Source organism: Orcinus orca, chromosome 21 (assembly GCF_937001465.1).
Source record: "Orcinus orca chromosome 21, mOrcOrc1.1, whole genome shotgun sequence".
Taxonomy (NCBI): domain Eukaryota; kingdom Metazoa; phylum Chordata; class Mammalia; order Artiodactyla; family Delphinidae; genus Orcinus; species Orcinus orca.
The window spans coordinates 21407486-21433282 of NC_064579.1; the positions used below are offsets into that span (position 1 = coordinate 21407486).

A 25797-nucleotide genomic window follows, 5' to 3' on the forward strand; every position below is an offset into this window, starting at 1 on the left:
TTAGCTCTGATAATCCAATCCCATCAAGATTTCAGATTGAAAAAAAAATGTCTTTTTTCTTCTTTCTTGTTGTTGCTTAATACAACGTGAGGGCTCTGTCTCTGTCTCCCTCAAGGCTGACTCTCGGTTGGGTATCAACAAGGCAGGAAGCTCAGAGCAATTAAATCTCCTCTGTTCCCAGAGGTGGCTCAGAGCAGGGGCAATTCCTGGGAGCCCTTTGCTCTTGGCAACATCATGCCGTCTTGCCTCCTGGCTGTGGTGCTAGGGTCACTCCCATAATGCACTGTTTCAGTGTTCCTCTCAGCACCACCACCAGAGGTTGATTAATGGCAGTGCTGGCTGATCCCTACTGGTGACTGTAGAATTCCATGGCTTTATCAAGGATCAGTTTTATTTAAAAAGTCGTGCTCAAAGTTTCCTAAATATGCATTTTTTAAAAGCCATAACCACAGCAAGCAGAGCCGTATTTCTAAACATCTTTTTGGTCTTTGCTCCCCTCTGAGAAAAGAACACCATCTTAGCTTGGAATTCTCTCTCATTCTTCCTCAGGTTCTCTTCCAAGAAATGAGGGCTCCACCCCTCATTTCTTCAGGTGGAAAGGTGCTGCTTCTTGCAGTAGGGCACAGGAGCTCATCAATAAATTAGGCTCCAGAAACAGCCCAGGGAAATCCTATAGTTGCCAAAGGTAAAAGGTGAACCAGCTCTAATAATAAGCCAGGTTTGCCTCTCATTTTTCAGTATGTTACTTGGATTACAAAAAACTGATGAATCAATTCACTAACAAGATCTAATAGGATCAGAAAATTACTTTGAGGTGGTGAACAAATCGACTTTATGCTTCAAATGTCACTAATATCAAACCTGCGGATACAAAATCCGTGATAAGTCTCTCCCACCCATTATTAGCTCCTTAAAGTTGCCCCTGGGGCCCTGCCTTGATAGCCTGGACTGGCTGTGGAGGGCGCTCTTGCTTTAGTGTGCAGGGAGACGGTACCAGTCCTTAAGCGGTTTCAGCGCCCTGCTGCCCATCTCACTTTACTTCAAACCCCAGAAGCAAACGTCAATACAGAAGGGTAATATTGATGAACGCTAAACTCCGAAAATATGTTCAAGAACAAATTGTCAGCATGATTAAAAATCAAAGCCAGCATGATTAAAAATCAAAGCCAGCATGATTAAAAAGAGCTTCCCTGAATGACTAAGCGGCCTCGGGTGGGATTCGTGAAGGATTCGTATGAGGTCCTGAAAACCTAGCCAGTCATTCCCAGTATCCCTGCTTCACACCCTGAGGCCCTGGGCCACAGTTCACTTCGTTGGAGCCCAGTCATCACTGAAGAGGCCAAGGCCACATGCTTGGATGTTGTGTAATTTCCCAGTTCCACAGTGTCACCAAGAGCAGCCCTCTCTACCTCAGAGTGGACCGCCCCAGAACTCACAAAATGTGCCTCGAAGAGAAGAAAACTTTGTTACCAGCCCTTACAACATCTTAGACCAAACTGGGGAGAAAGGCAAGGATCCCTGGTCCAGGAGGTGGCAGAGACCACAACTTTCCCCCTTCAGGCATGGAGCAGTGTATGCTGGGAGAGGACAGGGGAAAGCCATTGCCCTGATCACCTGAGTCTAACTCACTGTCTGGGGCCCAGGTAGGGACCAGCAAGGGACCAGCAATGGCACAGTCTGGTACCTCTGGCTGTCCCTGAGAGAGGACAGAATGCTCTGTCTTCTATGGGGCTCTTACTGAACACACTGCCCATTAACTACCACCCTCCAGGCCTTTCCTATCAGATAGATCATCGAAAGCCTGTTTGAGCTCACATCCAAACACATGCGATAAATTCACATTACTGCAACACAAAAAGGTGCATCCCTTCCTTTTAGCTTAAAGCCTACAGGCTGCAACTAGTTTAGGAGACAGTCTGGTTGATGAGGAAAGAAAATCTCCCCACGCAGGAATATTTTACCAGGCATTCCTAACCGTACATCAATCCAGGATGAACTTAGCTTGTCATAGCTTGTCACAGTTTGTCCCAGCCTGTAACCACAGCTTCCATTCCCACTTAAGCAACTCGAATCAGGTAAAAGAGGCCATGTGGATCCATCACAGTTCTGAAAAACATCCCTAAAAACATGCCTGATGGTGATGTCAGTGGAGGACTTTTCAGAAACAACTAAATGTGTTTGAATTATGTCACTAGGGAATCATCTTTCTATAACTTTTCAAGCCACTTAAGTGTAGAGAAAACATTCTCTCCTGTAAATCTTACCTAAAGGTGACCCTGATGAAAAGTCACTTGCTGTTCTTCCTCGAGTGTCTGTCATTTTGTTATTCCTTCTGTGATTTCTCCCTCCGCTGCCTTTCCCATAGTTTATAATGTAGGAAGATAGACTTGAGGCTTTTCTGATGAGTGGAGAGAACTAAAAATATGATCTGGAAGACTTATTTGTGACAGCTGGGGCTGCCCCACTTTTCAGGAAGGCCAAAGCGGCAGTCAGAGTCATGGCCAGGGGATAGAAACCAAAGAGATGGATGAAACAGGTTTTCATCATAGGCACTCTTGAGGCACCTGAGCTGGTGTCTTCAAACCATGTGTGGGTGCTGGGGGCAGTCTATGCCTAAAAATAAAATATACATCTAAAAAGAACCGAAAAGAGAAACGCCATCTGTCTGATGCTACTTTGTTTTTTACCTGTGAAAATAATATTTAAATTCTCCTCAAGTATTAAGCTGGTTTTCTACTAAATATATCAGAGTACACTCTAGATAGGGTAAGACACTGATTGACTGATACAAGAAACTGGATTCCATACCCACCAAGTGTTCTTGGGGATCCTGGAAAAAAGGCTGCCTGGAACTACTAGGTTTCCAAATCCTACAGGAATACAGTAACTTACACGATGGGGTATACTCTTTGGAAACCACCTGCACTGACATGATCATAGTGTCACTGTATAGTTACGATAGTATCCAGCCACGTGAACCTATAGGAAGCAAAAGTGGGAGACAGAAAAACAAAAAAATAAAAAGGAGAGGAGGAAGAGAGGAAGAGGAAGAAGAATTAGGAGGTGGAAGAGAAATAACACAAATAATACAAAGAATCTTAAGTTTGCCTTGTCTGACCACCCATTTGATACCTGAACCCTCTCTAACATGGAACTTGTGGGAGTGGGAGAGGGCAAGGCAAGGAAACTGAGTAGATTATGAAGTAAAGAAACAGAGTTCTCAGCTACTGGGGGTACATACTGAAAGGAGGCAATAAATCATTGCATATCACACTTTTTAGATATATGTCTTCACTTCATCCTCAGGCCTGAAGGACGATGTGGAAGAAACAATTACAAGACTCACAGTCCTGGTCTTCAGCATTCTAGGTAGCAGGCAGGGAGCAAGGTGAGCAGCCTTCGCAAAATTAGCAGTGATATCAGGAATCCAGTGGGTACATGAGACAGAGTGAGTTCAACACTCTAGGTTTTCACGCTGTGCCGAAATTAAGGGAGGTCAAATGACTTATCGAAAATTTCCGCTAAGCAGCAGATTGTGAAACAAGCCTGCTCACCAGGATGCTACGAAAAAGCAATAATAAATGAAAGTGATTGTAAAAATATGGTTAAGATACACTTTAAAAAGAAAGTGTATCTAAGAAAGAGTAACAGTACAAAACCTCAGTCTTACCCACCGTATGATCTTGAGATCTGAGGTTCAGATCTAGGGTGCAATTTTGTAGGTGGGTGTAAAAGAGATCCCTCCTCAGAAAAATGCAGCTGGTACCAACTATGCCCAGAGGGCTCATGGCTACTTGTTGCCATGCTGCCCACGGCCCTTTAGAGTTAAGGGGGCACCAACACATGCTGCAGGCTATGTGGCTAGGTGCGGGGTCATATGGTGTGCGCACAGGTAGGGGCTTTATAAATACAAGTTCCCAGCTGTGTAACACCCTATCCCATAGCACAGCTTACGGATTAGGAAACACTCAGAATCTACTTAATGCCAGATTCATGAATGCCTTTAGTGAACATTCCTCTTTCCTGACTTCCCTACATTTTCTCTCCTTTTTACTATAGCAGATATATCTCTATTTCCGATTTTAAACCTTTGCTAAAAAGTTTATTGTTATTATAATAATAGCTAACAACTGTTGAGTATTTTCTGTGTCAAAGACACTATGGTGAGCTGTTTTGGTGGGTTATCTTATACAACCCGGGAAGTAAACTGCACTGGGATATAAACTCCATGAGGGCACCGACGCTGTTCTAGAGTCTTCTGCATTCCTTTTGCCTGGGGGGTAGTAGGTACTCAATACATCTTCACTGAAGGAATGAACAAATGGATGAGTGAGTGAAAGAGCAGACTATAAAGCATGTACTATTATTATTCCCATTTTGCGACATGCAAAGTTAAGTGGCCAATCGATGGGGAGAACAAGATACAAAGCCAGGCAGTCTGTCTCCACAGACAGTCTTCCTGATGTGTACTGGTACCACCTTTACATCAGGTGGGTTTTGTTTTATTTTTATTCACTGCTTGCTTTAGGAATTGAGTTGCCCTAAAATGCCAGCTGGCAGGCTTGAAAGATAAGATTCTCAAGGGTTGCTTGAATCCCACACCCAAACTCTTGGAGCCAGGGCTGGCCCCCAAGAACTAGAAATTGTTTTCTTCCCCAAGAATGAGCAGAATAAAGAAGCCAGTGGGGCAAGTTAAATCAGAAAGAATGCAAGGGGGCTGGGATACCAATTTCCGAGAAAGGCAAGGGGGGGCATCTGGAAGGCCGCCAACGTTGGAGGGACTAGAGACTGCATCAGACTGGAGCGGTTCTTCAAGGCAGGAGATAAGACGAGCCGGTACAGACCACAGCACAGGGAGGACTGGGTGGGGTGGGAGGTGGTGAGCATCTTAATAATCACCTCGAAAATCAAGCATTCAAGTTTGCTCTTGTATGCTGGCCACTGTATGATTTGTGGCTGGCTTAGTCCAACGTAAAGGACCAGAAATAAAGCAGATAACAAAAACAAAAATGTATTTTTAGTTTGCTTTGTGTAGCGTCTAGTGCAGTGTCCAATCAGGGCCACAAAAGCAAGGGTGCATAATGAAGGTAAGAAGGGGGGTGGGTCTCAGGTGCGAGCCTGGTTCTAAAGCAGTGACAGGACTGGAGAAATGAAAGGTTATTTTTCATGCTTTTCTCTCTATTTCTCACTATACCTTTTTCCTTGTTGACTCCTCTTGTTCTCTCTTAAATAATGTTAAAGTTTTCAGACCACGTTTCTCTTTCATGTCTTATACTCATAGACCTTGTCATATTCAGGCAAGGCACAGACCACAGGTCCTAATTTGGCAATTTTTAGTTAGACTTTCTCTACACATTTTTGGGTTCCATTTCTGTGCCACGGGACCAGTACATGACCAGTACTTGCAGTGAGAACTGGTCTGAGGTGCTTCTTTTGCATTTCTGGCCTCTCAGCATCACTCCATGCTGCAGCGCAGATGAGTTGACCTTCAGGACTTTATTTCACTGACTTCCAGCTTTCCTTATGCCAAAGCCACAGATCATTCTTGTGTTTGAAAGTACCTTTTTGCAAAAGCAAAGAGGAAAACCCAAGCACCATAAATAACTTGGCCCGCACACCCCACAGTGATATTCCATAGGTTGAAGTTTCTGTGCCCGTTGACTCCTTGCAGGGGTGCATATGCTTATAGCTCTCTGTTGTTTATGTAAATGAAGCAGGCGCTGCCATGCCCACAACGCTGATGCCCTGATGAGTACCCTGTGCACGTGCGTCTGCTGACCAGCACAGGCAAAGTCCAAGTTCGATGTATAGGCAAGACCGACACTGTGCTCTGCTCGTCCTGCAGAAGCCACACACAGCAGACTTGTATTTCTGTCAAGGGCTCCGGTTTTCCATCATCTATTTTTTATAGCACTGATACTAAACCAACTGCAGCAAATGAAGGGTATTCTTTCTGGCTTGGGTGCATCACCATGCTGATTTGCCGTTCCTAAGAAGCAGGCTCGCTGAGTTGGGTTTTATCCTTTACCATGGGAGACCTAGTTCAACAAAACGTAAGTGTTTTGAGATGGCTGATTTTTTCAAAATGTAAATAACGAATTCCTCATGCATGAGGGGAAATGGCCATGTGATAAGATGGAATAGGGATGGAAATTTTATTTGGTACAGTTGGTGGCAGGATGACAGTGGATTTGAAGACGAGCGAAATAAATTGCTGCATCCTCCAGTTTCTCAGTATATCATTAACCTCTGAGGGAATCTTAGTTTATTCTGAAGCAGCTTTGTGATTTTCAGAATCATATTGTCATGTGCTCTCTCTTAAATGTTTGCATATCCTCATCTTTATATGGTCTCCAAATAGAATAAGCTTGCATTTTTAGACTTTAAAAAGAGTGATAAAGATTTGCAAACAAGGAAATTTAGAGAGAACCATTTACAAAGGACCATAAAGCCCTTCCCCCATACCAAACACTCTCAAACACCCTCACACACTAACAAACACAAAGAGATTTTAAAAATTAACTAGCTAACTAGCAATAACATTACATATCAACCTAGAATGCTTTTTGCTTACAGTAGATTTATGCAGAATAATTCGTTAAATGTCAGTAACAAATGACCATATTTGTTGCCCAATGTTAAGCTTTAAATCTGTAGTGTATTTCATCAGGTCGTTTGTGGTTTTATGAAAGCTAATGTTCTTTATTTCTCTATGAATATTTATCACATTTCAGGTATATAGCTATTATTGCTTTTTCAAGCTTGTTTTTACTTTGTCCTATATTCTCAACTCTAACACTATTCAACTTTTTGACTTTGTGAATGTAACTACCATTCTCAGCTGATAAAAAAGAAAATACCAAACTAAGCCATGTGAATTGCTATTTTTCAGTGTTCCTGTGTGTCTGTGCTTTACCTAACAGCAAGATCAATAGGACACCAGGAATGGAAACAAGTCAGCTCTGGGCTGCATTATTCACCTTCTATTAAACTTGACAGCTAATTTGCAAGTTCGCACTTTTTTAATGCTAGAGTTCTTGAAACCCTGACAGCTGAACCCTTCTAACTCCAGCTAAGTATGAAAATAGAGAATGGAACCCAGAGGGTGCCCTTGCATTGGTATCGTTTCCGAGGTATTATTTTGGTCAAAGACAGAAATTAATTCATGTTTACTGTTTTCTGGTAAAAGGGAATAGTATGAGGGCAGTGAGAGAAAAAGTAGAATTGGAAGTGTTATAAAACAAGCCTGAACATTCCACTGAGGGTCACAAAAAGAATTAAAAGACCAAAAATTTAATCAAAATTAATTTAACAAAATCAAGTTAAGTAAGGATCTTTCCTTAGACCCACTGATGGAATGTTTCAAATGCTTTTTCTATACAAAGACATTTAATCTGATAGAGCAAGTGGCATTTTTAAACCCCAGAAAAACTATTTATTCTTAGAAAAGAAGAAATCTTGGACATGTAGCCAGATATGGGAAAAAAATATTTAAGTGGGGACATTTTTTGGCAGGAAAGAGAAAGAAAATAGTTTTTTTTTTTCCTGAAACACTTGGCAAAGCAGAAAGCTTAAAAATATTTCCCAGCTTGACCAGTTGCAAAACCGCACAGCGTGTTTTGCCTTTCTGTTAGGGAAGAAGGAAAATCCTCGTCTGCAATGGGTTTATGAGTCCCATCACTTCCCATCCCCTGACGGGGATTAGTTCCATTAAGTCCACTCCTGTTGGAATGCCTAAGCTGTCATCTGCCCTGACCCCACATGAAACACAAGGCATTCTGAGAAAGAAGTTAAAGCAGCCAGTTTCTCAGAAAATATCGGAATGACCTTCAGAGGTTAACAGCACAATCATTTACACAAAAATTGCTTCCAATGTGGATCATGTGTTCTTCCAGGGTCGGTGGAGAATCTGTGTCTGCTAAAAGCTGCACACAAACAAGCTGCCCTGATTGGATTAGAAGTGTAGGCAGATGCTGGAGAAGAAGGCATGGAAATCACAAAAAATGTGCTATTACCATTCCTTCTTAACGCCATAGCTTTTCTCTCTCCAATGCTTTTTGTCCCCTAGTGTGTTGTATTCCCTAAAGCAGTTTCATTGAGATGATTAAGCAACTAGAAAATGATCTCTTCTAAACTAGTAAGCCCTTGTGCTCTTTTGGTCTCGTATTTAAAGTCAACAAAGAGTGTTTCTATCTGCTGACTGGAGAGTGGAAATGTTTGTTTATTGAAAGGAAACTTCACAGTATTTTTTTTTTTTTCCATTTTACCTCTGAGTTCAACAAGAGGTCTGGGTCTTTAGGCAGCAGACAGAACCTGATTTTGTGGAGATTTGGCTTTATCTGTGGGAAAGTCCTTTCATTCCTCCCACGATGTAAAACGTAAATCCTCATAAAGATGCCTTACTTTCTCCGATGCTGGGAAGATACCATATGTACCTCACCTTCCCACCCAAGCTTCAGAATCAGAACCTTCAAACTGTCAAGGGTCTTATGGAGTCTCTCTTTTTTTTTTCTTTTTGTGCGGTACACGGGCCTCTCACTGTTGTGGCCTCTCCCGTTGCAGAGCACAGGCTCCGGACGCGCAGGCTCAGCGGCCATGGCTCACGGGCCCAGCCGCTCCGCGGCACGTGGGACCTTCCCGGACCGGGGCACGAACCCGTGTCCCCTGCATCGGCAGGCGGACTCCCAACCACTGCGCCACCAGGGAAGCCCCTCTTATAGAGTCTTTGAGAAGACATAGTTTTAAGTTTTTTCTTATTTTTTATTCTTCAACGATAGAGTTCACCTCCATTCTCCCTCCCTTAACTTTAAAACAGAAAACAAGAAAAACACAACCTCGTTTCTTTTGAATTGCACCTTATTGTCAGCACAGATCTCCCTAAACAGTACAGCCATTCTAGGGGAGGCGCAGGTTCTAAAGGAGCAAAGTCCTGACGCTGATCGCGCTGATTGCGGGAAGGGAGACCCGGCTGCTGGATGGTCCCCCGGGCCCTCCACCTCCTCTCTCCTCCGGTCCTGGGTGGGTGGGTGTCAGCCGCTACTGCCCTTCCTACCCAACTTCTTTAAGGCCCAAACCTGAGACTTGAAAGCAGTGGAAATTCTAGGTATAAATGCCAAGTCAAAACAATCATTGGAAAATGAACCTCTCCTTCTCTTTCGCCCTGAAAAACAGTGAAAGAAGCAGTGCTTTGAAAGCCCTTAAATAATTGCCGAAAAGGGAGAAACCGTGGGCAATCTCAATAGCAACGAATGCTGCCAGTTCTTAGCCTGGTTACTATCCTTTAGTAAATGAGGTGAGAAGCTCAGACTCATGAAGGTTGCGAAGAGCGACCCAGGACTCAGACGCTTTTACTATGCTTTACTCGACTTGTAACTTGAAGTAAAAATGTTAGCAATGGGAGCAAAGGGAGAAATTACAGTATTGCTAGGTAAGCATGTACTGTTAGGTAAAACAGATGAGGATTTGGGGAACCCTCCAGTTTACCTCAGTATGGGCTCTCAGTTCCCGATTCCAAGTCACTGCTGAGAGTGGGTCACTGTGTGGATGACCCATCTCTGAATGAACAGCTCTTGAGCCCGGTCCTGGAGGACCCTTGGGTTGAGCGGGTTGTGTCAGAATGGCCCTGTTATTATCAGAAACAACTGGAAAACTCATGGGGGCTGGGAGTCACCCACAGTACAAATCCTGTGCTGTGACCAGTCATCCTTGGCTCCTTTGCAAAAGGCGTTTTGTCTGAAGCCTCATTTTCAGAGTTTGTGTTAAAGCAAACAGAACCAAGTGCTGTGGTCATTGAATGTCATTAGCTTCAACCTCCCCTTAAAGCTCACCCTCCCTTCCTATTTCTCCCGAGTCCCAGGTCTGCTCCATGACCTCCAGAATACCCAGTTCCTTCATGTACAGACTTCCATATAATTTGACCTTAATAGTCCCAGGGCACTCGCAGACAAGGGTAGACTTTTGTAGGGGAGGAACAATAATTTGCCCTCTATCCTTCTGAGTTCTTAGCTAAGACTCCTATAATAAAAGACAGATAAACAAGAGAAAAACAAACAGAAGTTTATTAACATGTATACCTCATACATGTGGGAGATACACAGGGAAAGATGAGAAACTCTCCAAGGTGGCTTAGAATTCAGGCTTAAATGCCATCTTCACAGGGAAAGGGGAGGGGGGATGTGGGCCTCTGAGGGGACGGTAAATGATATTTAGGACGATGAATGGACCCTTAGAAGAATAGACAGGAGGTGTGATAGTTTGTGACAACATGTGTCTGGGTGTGGTGTTGACTTCTAGTCTCCTCTCCGGTGAGAAGAGTCCCACTTTCCTGGTTGATGAAACTCTCAGAGGGGATCTGTGACCATTGAGTTCCTTTTGGAGGATCTGTCTTTAGGCAGATAAGGGAGTTCAGAGAAAGCCTCTCCCTGCATTTGCTGTTTTTCAAGTGCCTACAGCTCAAAATAATGAATATACCAAAGCAGCATATCTTGGGGTAGTATATTCTGCTAGTGTTCACTTTTGAATGAAAACACCAATATGCTACTTCTTTGCCTTAGATGCAAAGCATACTTTTCCTTTTAGTTTCATACAAACCCAGACTTGCACTACAGCAGCTGCATGAAGGTTAGTGATTGGTGAGGCTGACACAACTACAAAGTTTATTGAGATGGCTCTTGATCGACTCAGTATCCAAGCTCTCAAGAAGCCATGATGAGCAAACCCTTTGCGACCGTTATGATGGGGCAGTTTTAATGCAGCCGTAGCAGAGTACATCTGAGCCCTGCCTGTGTGGGAGACACAGCCCCACCCCTCCCCGGCCTGGACCTGGGTAACTGGGCACCTGTCAATGGCCCTACCATTGGGGGGCGGGGATTAGCTAAGTTACTATAACGTTTGGAAAAGAGCTTGACACACGTGTTGGCTGCGATAGATACTATAATTGTGTTGCTGGGAACTCAGCAACATTAGTATTGTATTAAAAATCAAATTCTAAATATTTTCTGAGATATTTGTTCATTGCAACTGTTAAATAATCTGAACTTCGAGGCACGTGCACAAAACTTTAGTTTTCTGCAGGTAAACCATTTATTTTGATCCATGATAGATGAAGGGGACAAAATTACACACACACACACACTCAAATACTTTAAAGATATAGTCCAGGAATGGTGATTTAACTAAAGTTTAACATAGAAGCAGATGCATTTTTCATGAGGTTTCACCAGATATTATTTATAAACAGGTAGTTTAAACAGAATGAAGACTTGGAGAGATTTGGGGGGAGGGTTGCGTGCGCGTGTGTGTGTGTGCGCGCGTGCTGTTTGCCTTTTTCCCTTGTCAGAATGGTTCCATTTAGGAAACAAGCTTTCTTCCCAAATTTGCAGATGTCTGCAAATAGTATTCTGCCCAGAAGGGAAAAAATAGCTTACTATGATTCATTTGAAGCAAATCTCTTAGAATGTCAAAAGGGAGTACTTATTGCTGTGAGAAGATTGATTTATCTGCAGAAACAGGTATTGCTTCTCACCCTAAAATCAAGGCCTTCCCTTGAAACAGGTTGACTAGGCAATGCCTCCTGACAAGATCTGAGGCCCCCTGACAAGTCCTCACTAGCCCCCAAGTAGCTCCCCACATCCCATGACCCTTGCTTCCTGGCTGGTCTGAAATTCCTGCCCACAGGATCAATCCTATGTTTCAAAAATACAGATAGCTTGCTTAAAATAGAATTTACCTGAGAGAGGAGAGTGTGTTCAACTTCTGTTAGCACCTCTTAGAGCCTTAAATGGTCAGATGAGCTACTGCACCCCTTCAAGGTATAGAGAGCAGTCCCCGAGAGGTGATTTTCAATTTGTGAAAAGCATCTGGGCAATGGAAATTTGAATTGTAGAGAAAGAAAGGATCAACAGCTGGTGAAACATCGAGGAAAGATCCTTTGAGGAGGGGTACCTAATGGGGTCTCCTTGCAGGATGAGTTGGCTGTGGGTAGAGAGAAGATAGCAGAGCATGCAGTGGGCGCAGAGGGAGAACACTCCAGAGAGCTGACTGGATCCTGCAGAAATGAGGTTGCCTCACTCTTACCCTTTATATCTCCCACCTCCCCTATCTCCACATAGATTTGGGAAGGACTAGAAAAGCAAAGAGGAGATGGGAATGGTGGGTATAAAATATACTAACACTATAGTCTTTGCTATTCTGCCTACTTCCATTCTATTAAAACGCTCATCAGTGGTAATGAAGCTTTGTAAGAGAAAGTTTGTTTTAAACAAAAGGGGCAAGGAAAGTGAAGATAAATCAGCAAAACAAATCAGGGCTTCCAAAGTCACACTGCCTGCTCCAGCCCCACCTGAGACCCACCCTGGGTAAAAAAAAGCCCTATCTACCCTATTCTATGTAATTCTGGTGGCGAACTGTGGTATGTAACAAACTAAAACTAACGACAAGTATTTGCACAGTTTCTTTTTTGCAGCTGTTTCTTGAGAAGAAGGTATCAAACTTGGTCAAGAAGAAAGTGTATATACAATGATAAAGTGAAGTTTTCCTGAGTTTGATTTCATTGCTATTTTGGTTGTTTCATGATCGTGGAGCCGATCCCACCCACCTATTTACTGTAACGTTTCTTTTCTAGAGCCAGAATAGGACAGACTCATATACCATTCTGATCTGGGTGCATTTCTTCAGAAGGTATGCTGTACTCACGGGGAACCGCGGCTGCCTGGGCTTGGGGCTGACAAGGCCAGGAGGAAATCTGTGCATGTATTTTAACAAAAAGATTTACCAGGGAAGTTAAGGAAATAAAATGATGGGTACCAAAGAATATGAGGCTACTCTGACCTCTCCTTGCCATTCATTCCTATCATGTCCCAGCAGAATTCTGTTGAGATTCTGCAGAGACACCTTTGATTTAAGCTGATTGATTTACAGGCCAGTGGGGAAATGAGAGGAAGTGAGACGGGGAGGCCAGAGCGATGGTTTTGGAATTCTTGACTCTGCCTTATTTCACGGTGGAATATTGTGCTGGGGGTCTTAGGAATACTGTGAGGAATCTATAACCAGGCCCCATCCTTGTCCTAAAACTCCTCCCATCTTGCTCTTCTCAGTTACAGCCACGCCCATGTGGTCCCTACTCGTTATAGTGATTGGATGTCTCTTGCTCACTGACACTTCATGGAGCACAGGGAATGCTCTGATCGCCACAGGCATCCCTGATGGCAGGACTTCTAAGGCCCTCCAAGCCACCTACTTACGTTGAATTTTCCCTGGTGCAACTGGGCTCCAATGGTGGCCCCACTTCCGGATGTCCCTGCCTGCCTCTTCAGTCTAGTTAGGTTGCTTCACCTGCCGATGCCCAGGCATGCCGGCTCTCTCTGTTTCTGACAACACCCTGGCCAAATGCTGTCTGGATTTGGTTCTACCATATGGTGTTCATCTAACTCATCATGGAGGAATCTACCCAAATCTATCCCCTGAAAAGGGCGAACTTAAGTAGTTCCTTTACCCCTTTCAGACAAATTGTTGCAGCCTTGAATTGCAAAAGAAGAGATGCCTAAAGGATATATCCTAGGCACTGTATTTGTTTCCTAGGGCTGCCATAACAAAGTGCAACAAACTGAGTGGCTTAACACTAAAGAAATACCTTGTCTCACAGTTTTGAAGGCTAGAAGTCCAAAATCAAGGTGTCAGTGGGGTCGTGCTGCCCCTAAAGGCTCTAGGGAAGAGCGCTTCGTGACCTTTTCCTTGCTGCTGGTGGTTGCCAGAAACCCTTGGCATCCCTTGGCCGATGGCAGCATCATTCCCATCTCTGCTTTTATTGTCACACAGTGGTGTTCCTTTTTCTCGTGTGTCTGTCTCTCTCCAGATCTCTCTCTCCTTAAAAGGACACCAGTCATTTCATTTAGGGCCCACCCTAATCCTCTCTGACCACATCCTAACATGATTACATCTGCAAAGACCCTATTTCCAGACGAGGTCTCTTTCATTGGTACCAGGAGTAGGACTTCAACATACTGTTTTGGAGACACAGTTCACCGTACAGTCGCCACTCCTGGGCACTGGGTCTCCGAGCAAGAAGCAGCTCCTAAGTGTATCGCAAGCTCAAAACACACCCCTCAGTCCCCAGACTCAGCACTCACCCTCTCCCACATCCTTGCAACTGACCTGCTCTGTGGGGTCCACGCAGGGCTGTGGCCTAATGTCTCACTGGCAGGACGGGCCCACCTGGTCCAGGCTATTTCTGAGTGAGGTCAGAGCCTGGAGAACTAACCACCCCTCACTATCACTCATGCACTTTGGTCTACTTTGAACTTTAAGCCCGAAACTTACTTTTTTCTAAGTACTATGATCATCCTTGGAATAGATCATTCTTTTTTCACATTCTTTCTGTCACACTTAGACGCCCTTCCAATCCACACACAATATTGAGATTTTCTTCCAAGGGAATGAGTTTTCCTAAAACTTCATGGGTCCCCTTGATTGTTCTGAATTTGGAGAGCTGCAGAACACCCTGGAGTTACTTATTCCTATGCAGACAACTTATAAGACCACCAATCTCCACTGAACTTTCCATTTTCTACTCCTATATTACTTTTAAAAGGAAAATGTTGACTTCCTCAACTATAAATCGGGTTTTAAATGTGCATATTTTTCAAGAAAGCAGGTCAGATATCAGGGCACAGATATCACACTGTGGGATTTATTATCCATGATCTACAGTAACGATCTGTGTGACACTTTTAGTCCTCCATCTGCACACTGATTTGAAAGCACATCCAGAAACAGACAGAGACAGAGGCAGAATGAGAGAGAGAGAAATTCCACTTTCTAAAAGTCAGTGCTTAGTCATTGCATCAGACTTTGTGTAAAGACAAAGAGAATGGGACTTCTCTGGTGGCACAGTGGTTAAGAATCTGCCTGCCAATGCAGGGGACATGGGTTCAATCCCTGGTCTGGGAAGATCCCACATGCTACGGAGCAACAAAGCCTGCACGCCACAACTATTGAGCCTGCGCTCTAGAGCCCGTAAGCCAAACTACTGAGCCCGCGTGCCACAAGTACTGAAGCCTGTGCGCCTAGAGCCCGTGCTCCACAACAAGAGAAGCCACCGCAATGAGAAGCCCGCGCACCGCAACGAGGAGTAGCCCCCGCTCACTGCAACTAGAGAAAAGACCGTGCGCAACAACGAAGACCCAACACAGCCAAAAATAAATAAATTAATTAATAATTTTAAAAAAAGACAAAGAGAATCCTACTGAAACAGTAAATACCAAGAGGCTTAGTTAGGTATGACAAGGCAAGACATTTTATAAATTTTTCATACATAGGTACAAGCGAAAGTGATTTGTGAGACGGTAATTTTGCATTATGCTATGTTCAAAGACAACTGAAATTCCTCATTTGCATCTGAACTGTTTTCCATTTGGAGGAAAGTTCTATTCTGAATTCCAGCTCCTCCCATATTAGGTGGGCAGCATTGGAGCCTCTGTATTCGAATCTGTCCAGATGCCACTGTGTATCAAAGTAAGTTTTACATATCCTAGGTGAAGGAAGGATTTAAATTAACCAATGGGACTTGGTTTCTTAAAACAGCCAGTTAAAGAATATGGATACTTGACCATGAGAAAAAGATACAAAATAGTGAGTGGCATGAGTCATTTGTTCCCTAATAGAAGGGAATGACCTGTTTAGTGGTTTTCATAGGAAAAATATCCAGTAAGCAGATAACATCAATTTAAAAAAAATATATCAGTAACAATGGAATTTGGGTAGAACACTGATGTGCAGCTAAGTCAGGATAAAGCCCCTTCCAGGTTTCAAGATGGTTGATATTTGCTCACCTGTTCCAGCAGGAAGGCAGGTGCCTGGAAGCCCGGCTCCAAAGGTGGGACAGCATTTAAAGCCTGGACCTCCTCAAGCCTGTGACCTCTGGGGCAGGGTCCTGAGCTGAGCTATTATTCCTGGGTTCTAGCTGCAAACCGCCTACTGCAAGCTAGGCTGCAGCAGTTCACATGAGGAATCTCTGACTGTCCTTCTTGGAGGAACTTAAAAGGGACTCGCTCAAGGACTGCTTGTCAGAAATGCTGAGTCATCAGTGTTCTATTACAATTCATCACATGCATACATTGCCTTTATTTGTGGAGATTCATAAGAGCTAAAACATGACTTCTTAAAGTTTCTTGGCTATCCTGACTGTCCCCCTGAGTGGAAGAAGGCATGCTTCACAAAAAAGAAAAAGATGACTTTTACAAAAATTCAACCCACCCGAGAGATGATGAAATGAACATTTGGAGATATTTTTCTCCTGCTCTTAAAAAAATTTCATAGTAACCTTTTTAAAAAACAAAATTGGAATTACACTGCATTGCTTTGCATCTTCAATTTTACTTCACTGTTTTGAGAATATTGTTCCCATTCATTAAGTATTCTTTGAAAATGTAAATTAATTCGCTGCACAGGGAGTTTACACTAAATAAGTAAATTACAATACAACCCAATGATAAATACTAAAAATTTTCTATCTCTTAATGCTAAAGGAGCCAGAAATTCTGCATTGAGTGTTGGATTTTGCTCATTCCCTCAAAAAAACTGCGTTAAGTTATACCGTACATGAAATGGTACGGGTTTTTTTTTTTTTTCCTACAAAGTAGATCATGATAATTCTAAAATTGGGCAGAACCACCTGGAATATGAGTCATTAGACTAAGTAAGAAGAAAAAGAGAAAGAGCAATAAAGTGTCTTCCCAGGAAACTGAAGATCTGCATTATTCCTTGTATTTCACAGGCTGGAAATGTGCGATCTGGGCAAATGTTAGATCAGATGATTCTCTAGAATTAGCTGACCCTGTGTATCTGTGATCCACTTGCCTACAGAACTGCGGCCATCATTTGACCTGAGGGTGAGGGGTGTTCTCTCCGAAGCAGTTTAACATAAGGACAAGGCACACAGAGAAAGCACTAAGCGTCTAGCTCTGCTCTTTACTTAGAGAAAATGCAGAAGGAAATCCTGTCTCTAGCCCCTTAGAGGACAGTCCTCTGAAAGAGTAGAGATTTGCTTGGCTGGCTCGGAGACAGCTGGGTAGAAAGTCAACGAAACATCTAGAGTCCTTTTGTTTTTCAAGTATACAGACTTTAAAGTGTTAGCAGCTTTATCCTGAGTGTACTTGTTTAATACTGGTAGAACTTATACTTTACCACATAAGAAAATAAAGGAGAACAGGAAATAAAGAAGCAGTTTCTATGAGTCGGAGATAAGGCCTTGATGTACAAGATAAGCAATTCCCAGTCACAGAATTCTTATCATATTCTCTACCCTGCGCTCAACACTTTCCATATATTATCTAATTCTCACACAGTCAGTGGTAAATAGATATCATCATTGTATTCCGCAGCTGAGGAAGGAAAGACTGGGGGGGCTGACTTCATCTACTGTCCCACTTAGTCCCTCAGAAAACATGCATTTAGCTCCTAATGTGTAGCCACCATGGTGTGAATGCGGGGGAACGTGGCCGGGAACACAGCCATCCCCTCTGCCTCCTTCCCGAGCGGCCAGGGATTTGCATCTGTCTGTCCATCTCCAAGGCACTGAACCCAACACTAATAGTCCTGTTTAATAGAGAGACTCGTGCAGTCTCACAGGAGACCAGTAAGTAGCACTGTATGTTAATTTATTTTCTTCCTGATTTGAGAATCACCATGATTAACCTTAGAACTTGGAATGAAAATAACCGGTGATATTGTGTATCATTCTGTGATGACGAGATGAAGACAGGATTCATTTGGTTATAACCAGATTTAGAAATAAAGCCCTGTAGTTTTGCTGCTTCACCAGAAAGTCTTATCAACCACCACGGAAGAGACAAGAATGCTTACACTAAAAGAAATATCACCAGTATTTACCTAGAACACAAGATTCATCCCGATGACCAGAATTAGACAGAATGGCAAAGACAGAACCTTAGCAAAATATTTTCAAGTGATCCCCATCCACAAATACAGTTTTATTTGGCAAGCCAAGGGCTTTCACCACAGCAGGTGAAAACGTTTGCCTAGGTGACAGATGGTAGAGCCAGGCAATCATCAATTCGTGGCCACATTTTTCCATATACCATGCAATGGGCTTTTTTAGGGAATGCAGGCACTGGCACTATGGTAGATCTTCTGGTCCCCATAATGGAAGACAGAACCTTATCTGAGTCCTATTCTTGGGCTGGTTGGATAAACCCACAGACCCAAAATACAAACACTTTGTTTTTGGAATAAAAATCTTTTTCTGAACTTTCTAAAAATGTCCACAGTATTCTCCATAGGTTTACTAAAACTCAGATTAATTTTAAGGCATTGACCATGTATATTTCAAGTGTTTTTTTTTTTAACATCAGACCCCTTGTCAAGGATTGTACCACCAGGGTGTGTTTAATCTTAAAAGTAAATCATATTTCTGTGAGTTAGTCATCAAAGAAAGCATAAAACCTGTCTGGAGCAGATTCAGGGTCAAACATTAAACAGTAATTCAAAACAGTGATTAAGGTGATTTTATTTGGGTTTAATTATTTTTCCTGAACAAGCTATTCCTCTTACTTTATCTTAAAATGTATAGCAAACCTGGTTTTATCAAAACAAAATATGCCTAATCATGGGACATTAATTGGAAATCAAGTTTTATCTTTGCATAATGGTTTAATAACCTTGATAAATAAGGCTTGTGTCCTAATGAACACATTTGGTTAAAGAAGCTTACTGAAATGAAATGAATCTCTTCAGGCATTTCTTTCTTAATGTAGGTATGATCTCATAAAAGGCTTAATTTGGTAATCTGGTAACAAAAATCATTAATTTTTCACTAACTTTGAAAAAAATCAAAAGTATTGAAATAAACAAATAAAATTGACTCATTTAAATGCCAAGAGTATAATAAAAGTATAATAAAATACTGAATTTATTAAAATCCTCCTAACTTCCTCTTGTATGTGAGTATTGTTACTTTGGTAGTAAGTCATTAACACAATATGTTGACTCCGACACACCTATTTAGCTAGCCATAATTGTGTAATCGAGAGCACTGAAGTAAAAGCACCACTGATGCAAACTGAGGACATTCCTTAATAATCTGTCGACTTTTCAGAGGGGAAGAGAATTTGCTTTGATGAAGCTGTTTATATCACATCAGTGTTGACTGAAGTGAGTGACTCATTTAGTAACCATGGAAATAACGCCGAGGAGTATGAAGGGGGGAACAAGTGTGCAGGCTTCCAGATGCTGCTGCTTTTGTGGCAGCATCTGTTCAGGGATCCAAATCTGATTAGAAACACATTTAATGTCTCAAAAAACCAAACTCATTTGGTTTTGCTTTCCCTTCACACTTTTGTTGTTTCTCTAGAATAGCCCCAAGTAATGATAAAACAAGGCAACCCAATACTTCACTCACAGGACCCTATGTTCTTTCCAGAAATGAGTCTCATATTTAAAGATGTGTGTCCAAATGTGCTAAAAACAGACCTCCTCCCAGACACATTTTTACTACTTCTATTTCTGAAATCCCTGGTCAATCTCCAGGCTCCCATACTATATTTATCTTTATGTTTGTGTCTTTCTATAATATTTATCTTGCATCTGTTTCCGTGATTTTCTAATATATTAATACATATATACTTGTAGGACAAACAGACAAGAAAAGAACATCAAGAAAACAGGCAATCAATCTCCTTATTCACTCAACCTAAGTCAAGTTATATGTGTATATACATCTCTCCATACTTATGTCTCTACGTGGTTTCCAAAACTATAATCTGTTTAGCTTAAGTAGCACAGAGCTCCTATCAAGTAAGCTTTGTTAGATTAAGTATCTTTGGGGATAGATCTTTTAAAGATGATCCATGAAAACTTTGGGTTTTTTTCTATTTAAAATAAAATTCTACTAATACGTTCCTTTGATATTCAACCAGTATTAACTGAAAGTCTACTATGTATAAGGCACAATGAAGAACACGAAAGTAAATAAAGCATGGTCCTTGCCCTCAAGAAAACATAAACACAAATAACAGAAAGTAAGACAAGATAAAGTGGTGAAGACAAGGAATTATATTCACTTAAATGAAAGCAGGCAATTTATGTTATATATACAGCAGGCAACTTTGACATGGACCTCCAAGAATGGGTGTGATTTTAAGAGTGATTAGGAGTAATCCCAATGGAGGAAACAAATAAAAGATGTGACTCAAAATCATATCTGCCTCACCACACCAGTCATGCGTTCCTGGGAGACAGGGACTGGTTTTGATGATCTGGGCACCCCTGAGACCCAGAACTATGTCAGACACATGGTAAGGTGCCCAGTTAAAATGTGCCGATTTAACTCGAAGGCTGAAACATAAAATGTGCATAAAAATGAGCAGCAAAAAGTCCAGTTTGGCTAAAGAACAGAATATGAGAAGGGAAATGGAATATAACATCTTGAAAATTATGATGGGAACATATTGTGCTGGGCTTGATTTGGAATGTATAAATAGATAATGTGAATTCACTGGTCCTTTTCAAAAGATTAACCTTGCAACAGTTGCACCATCAAATCGAGAAAGAGAGAGAGACGGAAAGAGGGATTGAGAGAGATGAGAGGGAAGACTAGAGACAGGAAAACCAATCAAAAGATTAAGATGGGGCTTCCCTGGTGGCGCAGTGGTTGAGAGTCCGCCTGCCGATGCAGGGGACGCGGGTTCGTGCCCCGGTCTGGGAAGATCCCACATGCCGCAGAGTGGCTGGGCCCGTGAGCCATGGCCGCTGAGCCTGCACGTCCGGAGCCTGTGCTCCGCAACGGGAGAGGCCACAGCAGTGAGAGCACCCCCCCCCCAAAAAAAAGATTAAGATGATAATTTGTTTGATAAAATGGAATTAAAATGAGATGATGACCCTGAAATTAATAGTAGTAGTTACAAGAACTCTATGAAGAATAGCAAAAAAGTGATAAATACAACAATAGCTAATATTTAATGGTCAATGCTATACCCAGGCACAGAGTCAGAATTTCTATTAATCTACCTTTTGGGACTCTTACTGTAAAGTTGTAATTCACAAGTTTATAGGTGAGGACATTGAGACTTGGAGAGATTAAGTAACTCCCTCATAGGAGCTCTTCTAGAAACTGTATTAGGATGTCACATTTTGTCTCATCCTCTGGAATAGAATTCTATGTGGTAGGTGTCAGAAACCTACATTTAGAAGCTTTATCAAATGAAGCTTCTCTTTTGAATACAAATAATTAGCTAGAGTAGGCAGCACCAGTGGTAATAATTCCAAACTAGAATCTCTGCAGCATGGGGCTTTTTACAGGATAATTCCCACCCCTTTGTAACTAGGGGATGAGAGCAGGCTGTGATGGTTGATAGCTATTGACCCACAGAAGGCTGAAGTTCACTGTAAATATTAACAGGAGAAATGCTCGAAAATAGATGTCTAAATCTTTTTATGGAACTAGTCAAAGATTTACTGTAATTGTTTTTTTTTAAAAAAAGCTCTCCATTAAAATATAAACTGGCAACACAATGTTATATGTGATTCACTTTTTAAAACAATGTACTAAGCATGTAAGGTGTGCAAGGTGCTGAACTAGCTGGAATGTAAGATAAACGGTGAAAAGAAATTAGCCTTAGTCTCACATGTATCACAGTGAGAGAAACAGACAGACATGAAATAGATAAGTATTCTAGTATTGCCAAAGGAGAGTGTTTTGAGAACATAGAAAGAATAATGACAGTCAATGCATCAGGCATATGAACAAGCCAGTTTTAGAGTCTCTTTCTGTGTTTGAGGTTATGAGGAATACATGCATGATTTCAGAGACTATTTTTGCCTGGGGGAAAATAAATTGTATGTTACAGGATTTGAACAGATTAAAAACATTTTAAAAAGCACAGAAAGAAAGAGTAATTAATTAGGGAAAGGGAAGCCTTTAAGAATGGGTGGGATTTAGGGAAACCAAAAGGTTAAGGAAATTCTATACCCAGATTGGGAAAACAGCATGACCATCCATGGTGGCTTTGAGGAAGAGCAGGTAGACATGGCTGAAATGAGGGGCATGGTGGAAGATAAGATTGGAAAAAAAGGATGGCGTCAGATCAGGGGATGGCCATACAGTCACACTAAATTGTTAGAAGTTGACCTTGGACAACAGAGAGCCCTGAGAAGTTTTGGAAAGAGTGACATAATTGGGCTAGGTTTTAGGAAGAGCCCTCTGGCAACAGTGTAAATGATGGTGAGGGGAAGTAGGAGAGTTAGGTTAGGTACTTCTACCTGAGATCTCAGAGACAAAGTATGGATCTGATCATTGGATGTTGCATTAGGAAACTGTTAGGTCAATTCTGCAAATACCACAGCACTCCAGAAAATATTTGCTGTTGAAGGATAACTAGCTCCTTCTGGTAGCTATGAAGACCATTAACTAGCTGCTCACTCCTTTGTCTTCTTTCACTCTCTGTGCATAAAAATACTCCCAAGTAATCAATAAAAACACACCAAAGTGGTCCCAGCACAGCTTAAGATCTAAAGTTATGGTGTTTTTTTTCTTTTCTTAAAACACCCAAGCATCCTCAAAAAAAGCCAAAAATGCTATATGTAAGTCAAGAAGCCCAAGATCTTTTTTTTTTTCTCCCAAGGTTTTCTTAATACTAAGCTTCTTGGATTGTTAACTTTACTTGAAAGTTGAAACAATGAAAGGTAATTTATACCCCCGAAACAGCTTCCTGCTGTCCACTTGTAAAGAAATTGGCCTTCAGAATAGAGGAGTGAAATTACCTGGAGTATTCAAGTAATTTGCTAACACAGAAATGCTTTTAAAAACACTGAAAATTGTTATTTCCTGGGTATCTGCCCTTTGTGTACATGGCACGCCAAGAGAAGTTTAAAGTAAGTAAAGTGATTAAAAATATGAGGCTAGGGGGCTTCCCTGGTGGCGCAGTGGTTGAGGGTCCACCTGCCGATGCAGGGGACACTGGTTCGTGCCCCGGTTCGGGAAGATCCCACATGCCGCGGAGCGGCTGGGCCCGTGAGCCATGGCCGCTGAGCCTGCGCGTCCAGAGCCTGTGCTCCGCAATGGGAGAGGCCACGGCACTGGGAGGCCCGCGTACTGCAAAAAATAAATAAATAAATAAAATGAGGCTGCAGTGCACCTCTAGTCTATGGATTAATATACTGCCACTTTCTCCTCGCTCCTTATAAACCCAGGACCTTTACATCACAGAAGCAAGGTTCACGTCCTGCTCTGTGACTATGAACTCTGTTTCTTCCTCAGCTCTACAGAGATCACTGAACTAGAAAGATGCATGCTTCAAAAGGAAGCACTACAGAACTCCCCAAAGCTGTAGAATTTCCAGTGTGAATAAGACACAATTCCCACCTCAAGCCTCCGGATTCTGTACGCCTTAACAAACACCGGAAATTATTCTAAGGAAATTAATGGAATAAGACTTGGTAGTTCTTAAGGCAAATCAGCATCTCTGCTGTTTCTGGGTATTCGAACACACTTATACTGGTGCACTGGATCTTTTTTTTCCTCCTAGCTTCCCGTAAAGCTTCATAATTATTTTCTCACCATCCTCGTAGAAACAGATTGCTCTGTTAACATCTATCACCTAGGTTTAAGATTATTAGATCATACCCAACATCTATTACCTAGGTTTAAGACTATTAGAACATATGCAACATCTATTACCTAGGTTTAAGACTATTAGAACATACGCAACATCTATTACCTAGGTTTAAGATTATTAGAACATACCCTGTTCTATGTGATCTGTAATTCAAACTAAATTGGTCTTATTCTCCAAAAACATAAGATTGTTTTCAAAGTTCTTAAGGGAGATAGAGCAAAAGAATCCTTTTCTTCGTGTTTTCAGTGAAGTTGCTGCTATGCTCCAGCAAGAAGGCATCTGCGTTATTTCAGGTGCTTACCTTTATGGCCAAAGTTGTGCCCAAAATACAATACACCTTTAAGTGGCTCTGGGATTGATTAATTTCTCAGATATTTTCCTTCTTCCCTCCATGGTGATGTGAAATTCAGCTCTGGCCCACTTCAGCTATTACACAAAATAACATTATACTGAGTCTTACAAAACTGGCTCTTTTTCTGGCACTTTGGGTGCCCATTTTGGGTAGAGTTTTGGGTAACAGTAAAGGAGGGTTAAGAAAAGCTCAGGTGTTTCTGGTGAGTAGACACTTAATATCAAGTATTCTCAATGCTTCAGCCATTAGTTAAAGGAAAAAGGAGATGAAGTTCTTAGGCCCAACACAGGGATGAAGGAATAGGACCTCTCTGCTCTCTTTCAAGTCCTACTCTTTCAACAGCTTTCTCAAAATTCTGTCCCAGAATAACTTATGATCTATGCCTGATTATTTTTTATCACCAATCACATGCCACAAACAGACTAATTGTAGAGCACAATTCTGCCAAGGCTGAAGTGATATTCAGGATTTCCACACCTCTAAAGATATCCAGAAAGGCAACATAGCTGCTTCATGCTAAACTCAATTAGAATAAGTTCCAGAAACACTTTTCCAAATAATACCACTTTCTAATCAAATAACTGTGTGAATAATAATAGTTTAAAATAAATCTAATTGTTCATAGCTGATTAGGATATAAGAAGCATTTTGAGATCCAAAGAATTAGGAACTCTCCTATGTCATTAAACTTTCATGGATGTTTTTCATTTAATAAAAAACAAAACTTGGGGGCTTCCCTCGTGGCGCAGTGGTTGAGACTCCGCCTGCCGATGCAGGGGATGCGGGTTCGTGCCCCGGTCCGGGAAGATCCCACATGCCGCGGAGCAGCTGGGCCCGTGAGCCATGGCCGCTGAGCCTGCGCGTCCGGAGCCTGTGCTCCGCAACAGGAGAGGCCACAACAGTGAGAGGCCCACGTACCGCGAAGAAAACCCAACAACAACGACAAAAAAAACTCAAAAAGTAACACATTCTTCCCTGACAACACGGTCATAGCTGTTTCATCACCCTGTCTAGGGCCAGTGACAAAACATGATCTCCTTTCTATTTATCTTTTGCAGATTATTCTGAAGTACGATTTGTTCTAACAGCTGTTACAGAACTCATGACCTTTTGACAGGTATCAACGGTGCCCATTTATATAATTATGTGGGACTTTAATTATTGTTTTGGCTAAAATCCAAACAACTTCTCGTTTTTCTCCCTTACTACATTCTACTACCATTAAGAAAGCTGTTTTGGAGAAAAATTATAATCTCGCATGATAGTTTTCTTTAAATTATTTGGAAGTTGAGCAACATAGGAATAAAAGTCCATAATTTCTAAGAGGAAGACCTCAGTTCTCTGGAACAGGGCTTTTCCTCAGGTGATTGGTTTAGTCTCCTAAAAAAGTTCTTGTTTTCCTCATTTTTTTCAGTGCATGTCAATACAGAAACCATTTTTCTCTCCAGAAAGATCTAGGTATTTTTTTCTTCTACTTTACGGTAAAGTACTTGGCTTATTTGAAACTGTGGTCTCGGGTTCATCTTCTGGTTATACCCCCCAAAATTCTTTCTCCATAATTGTTTGGTTCTCAACCCTGTTTGCATTTCACATCTGGATCAAAATTCCAATTAAAAGTGACAAAACAGGGACAAGGGCAAGACTTTCACTGGTTGCTCCAGAAAGTTTGCTTACATAAGCTTCAAAGAGCTGCTACTTGTTATCCTTTGAGAAAGTTAGGGCACCAATTCAATTACTGTGGTGATTTTTGTCTACAAATAGATTATAGATCAAACATTTCTATCATACTTGAAAGAGTGTAGGGTGGGGCTGGAGGGA

The 25797-nt window shown here is 41.9% G+C and overlaps 1 protein-coding gene across 25 annotated transcripts in view; it reads left to right on the plus strand.

Moving 5' to 3' along the window:
- Positions 1–25797, plus strand: part of SORBS2 (sorbin and SH3 domain containing 2) — a 318050-nt gene that overhangs the window by 168852 nt on the left and 123401 nt on the right. The window contains exon 3 of one of the 25 annotated variants that reach the window (XM_049704107.1): positions 12623–12678. The exons of the other annotated variants lie outside the window; for them this stretch is intronic. The gene's annotated coding sequence lies outside the window, so the exon portion shown is untranslated. The remainder of the gene's footprint in view (positions 1–12622; positions 12679–25797) is intronic. 25 annotated transcript variants of the gene reach the window in all.